Source organism: Triturus cristatus, chromosome 8 (assembly GCF_964204655.1).
Source record: "Triturus cristatus chromosome 8, aTriCri1.1, whole genome shotgun sequence".
Lineage (NCBI taxonomy): Eukaryota > Metazoa > Chordata > Amphibia > Caudata > Salamandridae > Triturus > Triturus cristatus.
The window spans coordinates 184,311,636-184,325,625 of record NC_140591.1 but is presented as its reverse complement, the minus strand read 5'-3'; the positions used below and the strand labels follow the sequence as shown (position 1 = coordinate 184,325,625).

At 43.9% G+C, this 13,990-nt stretch overlaps 1 protein-coding gene across 3 annotated transcripts in view; it reads left to right on the top strand.

Annotated features, from left to right (window-relative positions):
* Positions 1–13,990, top strand: part of LOC146801785 (E3 ubiquitin-protein ligase TTC3-like) — a 1,762,960-nt gene that overhangs the window by 30,730 nt on the left and 1,718,240 nt on the right. The window lies entirely within an intron of this gene.

Here is a 13,990-nt window from a genome sequence, read left to right as displayed (position 1 = left end):
AGGTACTACACCATAGGATACACACAAACAATATGAAAACTTGGCAGTTATGCCTATGAAAAAGGTGTAAATGTATGCTGGACTCAATCCCAAGGTATGTGAGGGGACATTAACCTATAAAGAGTATATCAATGATATTTTCTAACAAGGCAAGGGTCACATAATACATAAGGGGTTGCAACTCCCAAAAGTGAAAGCACTAACACTGCTGGGGGAGAGTGGGTCGTTCACCCTGTCCCCAAACATCCATATCCCTGCGACACTAACTCCCAGTGCATGATGCATATCAACGCGTCCTCCTGTGGCACCGTGATCTCCTGGGCCACTGAGGCGAAGAGCAGCTGCAGCCCGGGAGCCATGTTTGGAGCAAAGATGATGCACAGGGGAGCAGCGAAAATACATCAGGCAGTTCCACATGCGCTGCATTGTATAATTACACGGTCACTGCTCGGCGAACCCGGTCAAATTCTACCATGGTAGTAGAAACCGGACTAGAATGCCCATGCCTTTCCTTAAGCAACCGTACAATTCTGGTACTCTCAGCTGGTCACAACGAAAACAATAAAATAATTTATTCGCTGAGAGTATAACATCTTGAAATAAAACGTTGTCAAATTATACAAATTCATTTTGTTAAAGTAATGAATGGTACTTTAAGACACACAAATTAATTTTAAAATTATCTGTTAAGCACTAGAACTTTTACTACTGAGTAATGAAAAACAGAGCGAAAAGAGTCTACTTTCTCTTCCCTAACTTTGCATCGAGAGATGGTATTCCGTTCCAAGATGGGCGATGTTTACACACATTATACCATCCGTTAATCTCATCACGTGCACCTATGTTCCTAAAATGTTCGTCTGGGCAAGTAACAAGTTTCGACCCGGCCCGAACACACCGATTGAAATGTGATCTTGTTGAATGTTTTAGGACATCCTAGGCCTGTTTGTTACTGTGCTGTGTGCTACATCATCAAAGTCAGTGACACCCCCTAGAATTTGAAAGCGAAACTGTTATTAGTAAGGGGCTTTCACTGAGTGGCCAACCTGCCTATAAACCATATCGAGATCGCATTGCATGCATACTAAAAAAAAAAAAGACCACTTTTTGAAGAACAGTTTCAAATTAACACAGCTTTGGTATATTGTGAAGTAGCAGCAGTCCGATAATAAAAAGGCCACTCCAACAAGAATTTACCATCATATCATCAGCAAGAACTGAAAAGCTGGAATTTGCCCTCTGCTTATCATGGATAGCTTGTATAAAACACCCTGCTATCTCATCAGACTCTAGATACAAAGGTGACACTAAAGTAATAAAGTGAAAATAAACACTGGCACTGAAAAGAAGTACATTGTTTGCGGATGAGCTCCTTATGAAAGTGCAAAATGCAGTCGCTGAAAGTAAAGTTATCCAGGGGCTGAAATGGGCAGAGACCCTGCCACATGCTGTAGTGGACGGAAGCAAAATGTGAATGACACACCAACAGACCAATTGATTATGATGGCAGAAATCCCCGTTTAAATAAATATATTACACATGTTAATGTTTTGAAAAATCTAAAGATCTTTGCTAACGCCAGACCTAAAAAATAAATAAAAAAAAATACCATGATAGGCTACCATTATCCAGTCACAGACAGAAAATACATCAGGATTTCATGAATAGACCACTGCATAACAGCTACCTGTAAACAAAAATACTTCAAACTTCTCAAAAATGCCCATAAAAAAATTGAAACTGATGCAATTTGAAGAATTAGATGTAGACATTTTGATAGTAAGCATATGTCGTCGTCGTCATCATCTTCCTCTAGATACATTTACATCTCGTTACTGCGACATTGATATCTATATTTGCTCAATGTGTCCTCAGAAGCTGCAGTATCAAATAGCCCTGCATCACATGTCCTTACTTAGTGCAATAACAAGCTGAACTCCCCACCCTCGCCAAGTGGCAACTCCCATCCCCTCTATCCCTCCTCCATACCCTCAGGCATGTCTTGGATCGTTATGTACAGAAAATCGGCCCCAGTCCACTCTCCAGGGACTTTCAACCAGTCAACGTGGACTCTACGGCCCCTTTAGTTCTTCCGCTGATTGAGGACTCCACATCATTCCCTCTCCCCGTGCATTCACACCAACATGTTCTTACGAACCATCATCTTGTGGTACCTCCCGGTGTCCCTCGTCTGACATGTCATTAAGTTGCTTAAGGTGTATCATCAGAGCTTCATATGCCCTAGCTGCTTTTAATGTCTTCTCACTTCCATTACACCTAGCGTCCCTTAGTCATGTCGTTCCCTCATAGCCTGCCCAGCGCTCAAACTCTCTTCTCCATCTGCCTATGTTAGACCCGCCTCTTGCCTTCCAATGGCTCATAATATCCCACTTTGCTAATATTAATCCCAGGTCCTGAAATTTGCTGGTTACCTTGTTCTTGGAAGTATTTTTAAAGCTATGTAGTAAGCAGTATCCTGGGGTCTTATGCACTTCTTTTAAGTAATTTCCGCTAGCATTTCCGTCCCCTCGCTCCAGAAATTGTCTGTCACCGAGCAGTCCCAGAACATATGCAAGAACTCCACACCTACCTCCCCACATCTGGGACAAGCTGCCGTTATCATGTTGAAATACTTGTTGAGGCGCCCTGGGGTGAGATACGCCCTATGGAATATAAAAAAGTTTACCATTTGGAATCTAGCATTCCTGGTAATCCTACTGACACTCTCCGTTAGTGCTCCCCTCACTTTTTCCTCTATATGCTTCCCTAAATTCCCATCCCATTTTTGTTGAAGTCCAGTCAGTAAAAGAAGTGTCGCCCGACTCGGCCTCCTATACAAGCAGGTAACCACCATAAATGTCCCCGCTGCCAATACCTCGTATTGACATCCCTCATCCAGAGGAGGTTCAGTCAATCTCATCTCCCAATGTTTGCGGACTTCTGCAATTAAGGCCGCATGGAGCAAAAAGTCACCTCTTGGTATCTCATTGTTCTTGCTAAATGCCTCAAACGGTAAAAACATGCCATCTGCATACAATTGCCCTACGGTAAGCACTCCTGTCTCTTCCCATGTCCTCAGTCTCCTCCAATCTGCCCTATGTGAGAATGCCATTCAATACTTTAGCGGTATATCTGGCGCATATGGACGTCTCACTTTAGCTCTCTGCAAGTTCCTGACCCAGCATTTATGATTCACACACAATTCTGCGGGCATGTCCCTCTCTGGTACAGGTAACCTTAACACTATTCTGGATAAAAGGTCTGGGGCCGGACACCCATCGCCCTGCTGCACCGTTCCCTGGAGCTGGCTTGCCGCCCACTTCATGAGCCATTGCAGTTGAGCTGCTATATAATAGTATTCAAAATCCGGCACGGCCAGTCCCCCCTCCGAGGTCGCCAGGATTTCTTTGACATAAACGATCAGAACGTGAGTTTTTGAGATGAAGCATTGAGCTCCAATCCCTTTTCTGACAAGCTGTGTATACTGAGAAATCACTAATCCATCCCAGAGTGCACTCCTGAACCCACCGGTCTGAGCCTTTAATGGCAGTGTTGGATTTAACCCTAAAGGCTTTGGCGAGAATGACGTACATGTCCTGAGTTTGTTTGTGTGACGTAGATCGCAAGACCAGTGCGAAAAAATCACAAATTGACCAATGGCTCTTGGTCCTGCTCCACTGCATGGTCTCTGCCATTTTAGTACGTCATGCCGGAAAACAAGCCAACGTCCTGTAAATTGTTTAAAAAAGAAATCCCATGCAGACATCTTAACACTCTACAGTTTAAACTCCTGTTTCACAAAAGAAACTCCCAAAAGTATGAACCTGAATTAATTGCGTAAAATGCTGTTATTTTGTATGTCCTGCTTGACCGTGCACCTGTCGCGACGGCACACCTAATGTAATCAACAGAATACGAGAGTTAAAGAACTAATGCTGAACGCTAGAGTGTGAGATCTAGAGCCCATGTTTGTTGAATTAGGAGACTGGACCCTGAAGCCAGAGCCAAGGTGCGTGGATGCTTAAGTGCCTAGTTCACATTAACAATCAACCACATATATATGGGAAACCCTTATTGTACTCAGTATTCAGCATATATATAAAAGTTCAGGGAACACCAAGTTCCTCAAGATACTCAACCTCTGTTCCAAAATTAATGGCATACTGCAGACCGCTTTTATCTGTATCAACCCCTCACAGTCACTGAACTTACAATGAGCAATGAAGTAGAAAAGTGGGTACTGTAAACAGAATTCTCTCTATGGAGAGATTTTACTCTGTACCGCACTGTTTGCAGATAGTGAAACTCTCATGAGAAACAGACCACAGAGTATTAAAAAGTATCTATTAAGAACGGTGTACACTCAATGGCACACCTGTATAAAAAAAAAAACTGTTCACTAAAAAGAACCAAGGGTGGAAAGTGCTAAAGACCGTACTAACTTCAGCTTTCGTACTGTGGCGAATATTTTACAGATGGCCCAGCTTCTGAAGCAAAACAAGCACCTGTACATAGGTTAGTACCTGGTACACACAGTCTTCTATGTTATGTAGAAATTGTCTTGCTGAGATGATTCTGTCCAATAACTCAAGGCTGCTTACAGTACTTAGTATCTACTATGTGAAATCTTTGCTCTTTTAGGATCATTTCTGCAGAACCAAAACACTTGTGTGGAACATACAGGTCACACATCATTAACTGTCATCTGCACACAGTTACGCTTCAATTCAAAGATTTATAACCTGTTCAAGACCTCTACACACCTGTGATGCATTTTTGAAGCATATCTCTTTTGTGAACACTTGCGCCCATCAGCTGAACACAGGCTGTACAAAATTAGGTAGAAAAGTAATACGGTAGTTACCCATCACTGTGTAAACTATAAAATAAACTAGCACTGAAATTGGATGATGTCATCAGTGAAGCCATTTGAGATATCAGTAATGTCATAAATGATGCTTTACAACATGTCATGAGTGATGTAATATGTGAGGTCATAAGCAGTGCATGGTGGGGGTACTATTTATAGTTAGCTATGCTAACTATAACTGGTGAATTTCTGTTTTTTTTTTTTTTATTGTTCAAAACGTTAATGACACTGACATTCACATAACTACAGCGTTACTTTAACTTTTATTTCGTTTAGTGAATTTGTAGGTTTTTTAAAAAAATATAAAAGTAATATTTTTTTTTCCATTTATAAAGCCAACCATAGCTGCCCATGGCCGAAGGGTTGTCCACAGATGATGGCCTGCGGCAAAACTCCCACAGGCAGCCAACCCCACACAGCAGGGGGTTGACAACCGGGCCTGTCCAACTCCCCAAAAGCAGCCACCTGGAGGTCGCCAACCCCATGTTGTGCACGTCCTTTGGTTTTATGTGGCATGGGGTTAGCTGCAGGACCTCCTTACCTCATCCAGGATCACATTTAGCGCTGCCAAATTCCTCTTTAAAAAATCTTATCTCTGATGATTCAGTTAGTTCATGTCACAGTTAGTACTATGTTGAAGGTGGTAGAGCTGAGAGAATAAGCAAAAAGGGAAACCTTTTCAATGTAGTGCCTTATTTCTCGAGATAGTATAGTTATAATTGTAGGAAAGTAGGATCTTTTGGCATAGATACCCCCAATTTTTGCCTGTATCTGTGTATTTTTTAACTGTAGTTCACTGGGATCCTGCTAATCAGGACCCCAGTGTCAGTGCTCTCTCCTCTAACTTTTATGGGAAGTACTTTGTACACCACACAATTGGCATACTTGTAAGCCCTTAGTATATGGTACTCGGGTATCCAGGGCATTGGTACACAAGGAAGCCCTTGCAAACTGTGACTGCAGAGCTACCTTCACAGTCTGCGTGAAATGCTGCATGCACCTTAGATATAAGGCTTCTCCTTAAATCCCGGTCACTGCACTTTCAAACTTTCAAACTGAGTCACCCCTAAGGTAGGCCATTCAGTGCAAGGGCAGGGTGCATGGTTCTAAGTGTGTTGGTACCCCTGCACAAGCAGAGGTACCCCTACAAGCTGAGACAGCCATTATAAGGTATGTAGGACACTGGCAATTGAGATGTCCCAATACATAATGGCTGCCCTGAACCTGGTTATGTTTGATATCAAACATGTTGGAATCCTGCAAATACACTGATTCCAGTATTACTTACATGATGCCATGTACTGAGGGCTCTTTAGAGGACCCCCCGCCAATACCTACCTATGTAGCCTTACAAGGTCTTCCTTCCAGCCTGCGCTGCTGCCGACCCTAGACAGTATTCTGCCCCCCTGCTGATGAGCTTAACTCTGGAGGGGGAAGCTGAACAAAGGATTTTGAAGGAGAGGTGTGACCCCCTTTTCTTTTAGACTGGGTAGGGTCGGGGGGGGGGGCTTTCGAGCTCTACCAGGCTGCATTGAAGGGCACATTTGGTGCCCTCCTTGCATAATTTAGCTTAGCCAGGTTCAGGAGCCCTTGGCTCCCGTTCTGGACGAAACGACACTAAGGACAGGGGAGTGTCCACCCCCCTGCCCAGCTCCTTCTTACGGAGGTGCCCAAAGCTACTCCAGGTAGCCACTTGATTCTGCCATGTTGAATTTTGGCCCTTGTTAGCATCTGATTGGCTTGGCCAGCTGAGTAGCGTCCCTGACCCCCTACGATAGGAGGGTCACCACAGAAGGGGTCCATCCCCTTTTTAGGGATACTTAAGGGCTCCCTTGAGGATAGGTCCTTGGATCCATCCTGACAACATTGTCAAGATCCAACTGCCTGTTATCTGAAGACAGGAAACAGCGTTTACAACGTTGTCAACACAACGCGTGTAGGTAACAACGCGGTCGTTGGAACGACCGCGTTGTTTTGTTACCACACGTGGCATTACATCGCAAGTCGTTGAAACGACTTGCGCTAGGTGGCGTGCAACACCAGGGAATGTGTTGGATTTTAAATCCAACACCTTCCCTGCTGTTGCGCAAACTGGAGTAGGAATAGTAATTAATACTATTCCTAAGTCCAGCGTGCCCCTAGAGCAAGTCGTTGAAACGACTTGCGATGTAATGCCACGCGTGGTAACAACGCGGTCGTTGTAACGACTGCGTTGTTACCTATCGCGTAGTAAAAGCACGCATTGTAAAGTTCTATATTCTCTGAGACTGTTCTGGTGCACACTGGAACTCTGCTGTTCTCTGAGCCAGATCCAAAGACAAGACTGCTTTCGGTGGGAAGATTCCTGCTGTATCTTCGTCCCTGTACTTCAAGTTCTGCACCTCTGTGGCCGTGCATACTCTGAGCAAGCAGAAGGAGATGATGGATGGAGCGCTGAAACGTTTCAGACACTCACCCCCAGTCCCAGATCTGGGTTTAATCCATCATCTTTCTTTAGCTCACTTCACCACCCCAGTTCAGACCCAGCTATATGCAAAACAGTCTTGACCCTGTGCCTCATGGGAACAGTCCTACCCGAACTGCTAAGCCAGGTCTTCTCTGAACCTGAAACAAGCATCCTGGGACCGGTTCGAAGTAATGGCCATCATCAGCCAGGCTAGCTTGAAACCAGTGACAAAGTGAGCAAGGGACCCATGTCTGGGCATCCTGAGTCGCCACGGATTCAGCCTGAATCCAAGACAGAAGGAATCTCCCTTGAAGTGAAGGAGTCGCATCTCTCCATCCTCAGGCACATATGATGATGACAAGTTTGCTGATCTTGTTGTCTCATGGACATCACAGGCTCTGCAACACATGTGGTGGTTTGTTGGTTCTCCAGAGGACTGAATATTTCCTGCAACTGGGGTGACTGTAATCTCTCTCCAGCTGACGTAAACTGCCTCCCTATGCACCGGGTCTGTTTGCCTTTGCCAAGACTTGTTGGCTCTCCTCGTGAAAGATCTTCACGCTCCAAGAAGCTCCAGCATCCAAAGCTCCAACAACGACATCCTGCATGCATCCTCTGTATCATGGGCCTTCATCTCCTGTGTGCTGCTGCGGCTTCCCTGCGACTCCCTGTGCCTGCTGCCAGAGGGTCATTAAGGGGGCATCACCGATTCCTGCTGGCTCTCCTATGTGCTGAGGGCCAGCCATGACTTACCCTTGCTGGGTTAGTCCAACAGACCTTGCTGGTCTGCAACACAGCATCTTCACCCTCAACCGTTGTTTGCGTTTGCCATGCCTGCCGGCCAGTGACCTTCCTGCACTCGTTGACCACCGTGGGATAGCTCGTGGAAGGCTCCTGTGCTCCTGCATCATTTCCTGGGCTCCACAGCTGCTGCTTCAAACCTCACTGTGCTACAGCAAGAACCAAAGACAAGGGCTGGTATTGTACTCTTGGTCACCTCTGGGTGGTTTGGACTCTATCCCCTCTGCTTTCAGGTTCTTCTCGTCTGGATTCCAGGTCCTGGTTCCACGAGACTGTAGCTGCTGATCTTCCACGATTCTCCATTGGCGTCTACGGGTGGTTCCGACACCACTTCGTCCCTATGCACATGGGCTCCCTGGTGTAGGTATCCTGGTTACCAGAGTATCCACGGGTGGGGCTGCTCTCCAAACTTCCTTGATCCAAGTGGTTTCTTTGGAGTCTTTTGGGAAGGGTCCTAGAACTGTAAAAATCCAGCTGCGACTTGCCCTTTGTTATCCTATGGACTTTTGACCCGGTGTAATCACTCTGCACCCGGGCAGCTTGGGGTATCTGGCTACTCACCTTGGATGGTTCTGTTTCCCCTGAGGTTCTCCATGCTTGGATACTAGTCCTGTGTTGGTACTTACCTCACATTCCACTATTTAAGTATATGGTGTGCCCCATCCCCCGGTTGAGCCCCATGTGTTTACGTATGCTATTTATTTATTTATTTTATTTTGAAAGTTTTATATAGCGCAAACAAGACCCTTGTGGGTATCGGAGCGCTTTACAAGGTAAGAATCTTGGGTACATAGGTACAAGGTAAATAAAATAAAGTTCAGTGCTATTCAATGATAGTGTAAACGTCCTATCGTAGATACATAGGTATAAGGTACATAGCAAAACGTTCCATGTATATCAAGCGTAATATAGATAAAATATCTAGGATACCTGGATGGACAGTAGACATTATATAGTTCCATGTAGAACATACGTTTGGTCGCATAATAACAGTAGTCCCTGCTCAAGTGAAATTAGCCATGAGAAGCGATTTCACGTCTTTTTTGAAAGATGCAGTAGAGGGATAAGTCTAGTTTCTGGGGGGAAGGGCATTCCAAATTCTGGGCGCCATCCCTGAAAAGGTTCGGTTGTATGTTTTCTTCTTGTTGAATCTTTGTGGTGTCAGTAAAAGGTTTTTAGCACGTCTTGAAGATCTGACCCCACATGAGGGCGCCAGTTTCTGTGCCAGATAGCTGGGTGCGTTGTGATGAATGGCTTTATGTGTCATACAAGCTACTTTCAGATTAATTCTGGCTTCACTAAGGTAGCCAATTAAGGGATTTTATGTCAGGGGATGTGTGGGAGCTTCTTTTGGAGCCAGGGATAAGTCTCGTTGTGGCGTTGATTGAGGCTCTTAGAGGGGCCGTTGCAGCTCTGGGCAGGCCGCAGAGAGAGACACTCCCGTATTCCACTCTTGGGATGACTAGAGCTTGTGCTGCCAGCTTGAAGTCCTTTTCAGGCAGGAAAGGTTTCAATTTTCTCAAAGTATTTATCTGAAAGTTTGCTCCTTTTGTTGCGTTGCTTATGTGTTTCTGCATATTGAGGTTTCTGTCCAGTGTTATTCCCAGCGATTTCGCCGAGTCAACGATGAGAGGTTGGCAGTTGAGTGCAGTAAGGTGTTTGATCCAGTCTTGCATTATGGGTACTTGGGCGGGAGGAGCGATTAGGAGGAATTCGGTTTTGAGGGCAGTTAGTTTTAGATGGTTTTCTGCCAGCCATGTCTGAGTTTTTCCGAGAGATGTGTTGAGCGATTTGATGCCTTCTAGGGTATGGATCTTAAGGTATAGTTGTGTGTCGTCAACATACGTGTGATATTGAACGTTCGACGAGTAGAGAATTTCATTGAGTGGTTCCATGAATAGATTGAATAGAGAAGATCCTTGTGGGACTCCAAAGGTGACTGGGACGGGTTTGGACAGGGAGTGGTTGACCTTGAATCGTTGCGATCTGTTTTGGAGGAACAAAGTAAACCAGTTTAGAACTGATCCAGATAATCCCATTCTGTGTTCAGGTCTATCAGGTTATCGTGTTTGACTGTTTCAAAGGCCGAGGAAAGGTCTAGCAAGATGAGTAAGCAGGCTCCGTTCTAATCTAGAATTTGTAGAGCATCATTTACTTATTTCTGACGTTTTTCTTGTGTGTAGTTGTATCTGTCCTACCAGAAGATATCAAAGTTAGTGTGTAGTGTGCGTTAATAAATACATAGATTTTTATACTCGCCTGGTGTGGTCCTTTCTTGTGTGAAAAGCTTACAGAATGATTATAGTGGTAAATGCACATTCTTTACACCCTCCGGAATAAGCCTTAGTTGCTCTCTACAGCTACTCCTTGAGAGCTCTGGTTATCAAGGACCTAAACACTATCACTAAGGGTGTTCCGGGCTCAGTTCACAGTGCCTCATCATTGGTTGACACTGTTCACTGAGCCAACCTTCTACAATAATGGTATTTCTAGTTCAGTGTCCAGACTTAAAACCAGTCTGAAAAAATAGTAATGAATGTTTGTTTGCTTTTCAGTCTTCAACATCTCTTAAGATCGATTAGGCGAAAATGTGTCTCACACACTCTTCCCTGCAGAGGTCTCCAACCAGTAGCTCGTAAACTACTGTAGCTCTCCAGCTACCTTTGAGTAGTTCACCTGTGTGAAGCCCAGCTGAAATTCCCACAATTTAATCAGAACTGATGTGGAACGGCATCCTAGTCCACAACCTGACAGATCTTCTCTTCATAGGAGGCAAAAAGACAAAGCAAACACATCTTTCCAAACCAGGGCAATAATTACTGCAGCTAACAATTAATAAATCACAACGAGAGCAAAGCCTAGTCAACTATGTATTGCCTTAGAAAAAGTCACTAAAAATAACTTCCAAAATGGTGGGAAGCAAATAACCTTAAAGTATTTGGCAGCAGAAACAATACCCTGTTGATTTAGCATATCATTCTTTACTCTAGCTGAAACCGCAAAACCCATAAGATTAGTGATTTAGGGGAAAACACTACCGAAATACCACAGAATCGAATAAGCATGCTAATTGATTGAGCAAAAGAAGACCTAACTTCCTATCAGAAAGCAACCGATTCTAACAGACCACAAATAAAAGACCATAACTGGGACAAGGTCACCAAGAAAATCTATTTGTAAGTGCATCAAATCATCCCAAATTAGGAAGTGGATATAATTTGCATAAAACACAAGAAACGCCAACAAAAGGAGTGAAATTGTGTGAAAGGTTGCGAAAAAGTTTGACAACATACTTCCTCCAAAGCCAACACTTCAGTGGCACAAGCATCATGATGGACAACAGTACAATGTTTGAGCTAATAGTATCAAGGAATCCTCTATGAATGGTCTGCGAAGGAAATGCGAACGAGCCAAGGCGCTCAAATCCCAATGGATGAAGGAGTGAATAAATCACCTTATTGGATGACAAATCGCTATGATGATGTGAGCGTGGCCCCGGGCAATGGGGAAACAATAAATTAAAGACCGTTATTACTTGTAATCCAAGCGAGGCGAACCAGTTAGCCTCGTGGTGTCTACCGTCAGCATTCGGGGATGAATCTCTGTGGCATCGTGCGACATCTCCGCATCAGAGGTGTGTAAGTCATTCTTCTCTTTGCTGTCTCATCGAAACTGTTTCTTTCTGATAGGAAGTTAGGTCTTATGTTGCTGAATCATGCAGCATATTTATAAGATTCTGTGATGTTTGGGCAAGTGTTCCCCTAGGGACTGAATAATGAAAATCATTCCAAACTACTGATGTAGTTAGTTTATGTATTCGTTGCCGCATCCGACACCATTGCATTAGTGGCCACCAGCATCAAGAAGTGTGTTCTTGATGTCAGTCGCGTTCCCATCCACCGGGTTGCAAGTGAGCTTTATGCAGCATCCTCACTCTGCTTCTGGGATAAGATCCGTTTTATTCAAGACAACAGCGCTAACACCTTCTCTTCGTCTTTGTTGACTGTCTTGGTTTTTGCAGGTTTTCCAGAGCACCTAGTTCTCCTTTTGTCAAGGGTTTTGGCAATTACTTGTTCTAGTGTTCATATTTGGAATAGAATGTATGTAACTGACTGCTATTATTGACAAAGACATTTCTTTTGTCAAACGCACAAAAACTCTCTGCACATCAGTTTTTAGATTGTTATATGTGTATTTGCGCGGCAGCCAGGAGAGAGCTTGTCCATTAATATGTCAAGAAGAGACTGCTGCTGTGCTCTTCTCATTGGGTCTCCCTAAACACCTGTCCTGTCGATTACACTTGTGAGCCTGATCGTGTTGTGAAACACATGTATGTCAGCATTTGCAAGCTCTACTCTAGTTACCAGCACAAAAGAGGTTCTGGGTCTCTGTCACTAAACAATATATAGAAGAGGAAAGGGTACTTGTTTGCATGACCTATTTACCCCCCCCCGAATTTGAGATCTAAATATCTTTTCCAAACCTCATAACTTTAAAAAGAAAGACTAGGAGGTTGCTCCATTCCATTAATTACAGCTAAGTGGTGAAACTTGTTTCCTTCCAATCTCCTTGCGTGCACAAACGCATTTTGTATTGTTTAGGAAGTGACTTAATATCTACCCTTTCACCCTCGACTGCGGAATTCAAACTGATTCAGGCTGGTCCCAACTAAGAACACTGTTTTACTTGGGCTTGTGGATGCACTCAGTGATAACTCTCTAGTGCCTGGACACTTTGTTCCCATGTAGCCGTGGTGCTTTATAAATATATAAAGAATTCATTTTGTATGGAGAATACATCGGTAAAATTGGCTGCAGTAAGTATTGTTGAGAAAGTAGTTGCAGAACGAGAAAATTACTTTTGTTGTGGGGAAGATGGCTTTCGATGTCCGTTATTGCTTCTTCCAGATTTGTGTTTTTTGTTGTTGTAATTTTTTTGTTTTTTTTTAGTTTTATATAGCAGAACTCGACTCAAAGGTATCGGAGCGCTTTACATAAGCACCAGTTACGTTACAGACTGACACATTCATTTTTGGTAGGCATGGGGAGATTAAGAGGAAAGGAGAGAGAATATTATTATTATTTATAAAGCGCATCTATCACCTAGCTGGCGTCTTGGCACTCGTAACTGTCAGTGGATAATTAAACATCTTATCTGTTCCAGTTGGTGAGTAATTTCTGATATTCATCGATTTCCAGGGGTAGAGCCAGGTTTTCAGGTTCTTTCTGAAACTGAGTAAATTAGTGTTTTTTCGTAGGGGAGGTGGAGGGGGGGGGGGGGTGAGTTTGTTCCAGCGCTGAGCAGCCTGGACCTGAAAAGTTCTGCCTTGGTATCGCAGTTTTTTAAAACTGTGAAATCGATATAAGGCCAGCCTTAGATGACCTTAAGGTTCGTGCCAGTACATATGGTTTAATTATTTGTTGAAGAGCTTTCGGTCCATTATTATTTATGATAATGTGTATGAGATACACAGGGCCTTAAAGTAGCCCCTTTCCTTGACTAATGTGTATGAGATACACAGGGCCTTAAAGATGCCCCTTTCCTTGACTATCAGCCAATGTAAATATTTTAAGGTTTTTGTAGCAGAGTCCCTTCTCCCTTTGTTTAGAGCAAGTTTGGCTGCAGGTACTTGGATCCTTTTGAGTCATTTAAGACGATAGTCAGGGCTACCTAGTAACGGTGAGTTACAGTAGTCCAGTCTGCTCAATATTGAGGCTTGTATCACCAGTTTCCTGTAGGGTTGGGGGAGCATAGGTACTATTTTTTTTCAGATTCCTAAGTAGTCCGAGGCATACGCCTACTGTTTTTTTGACCAGGGATTCCATTGAGAGTTTACTGTCGAACTGACAACCCAGGTTCCAAACTGTGTGTCC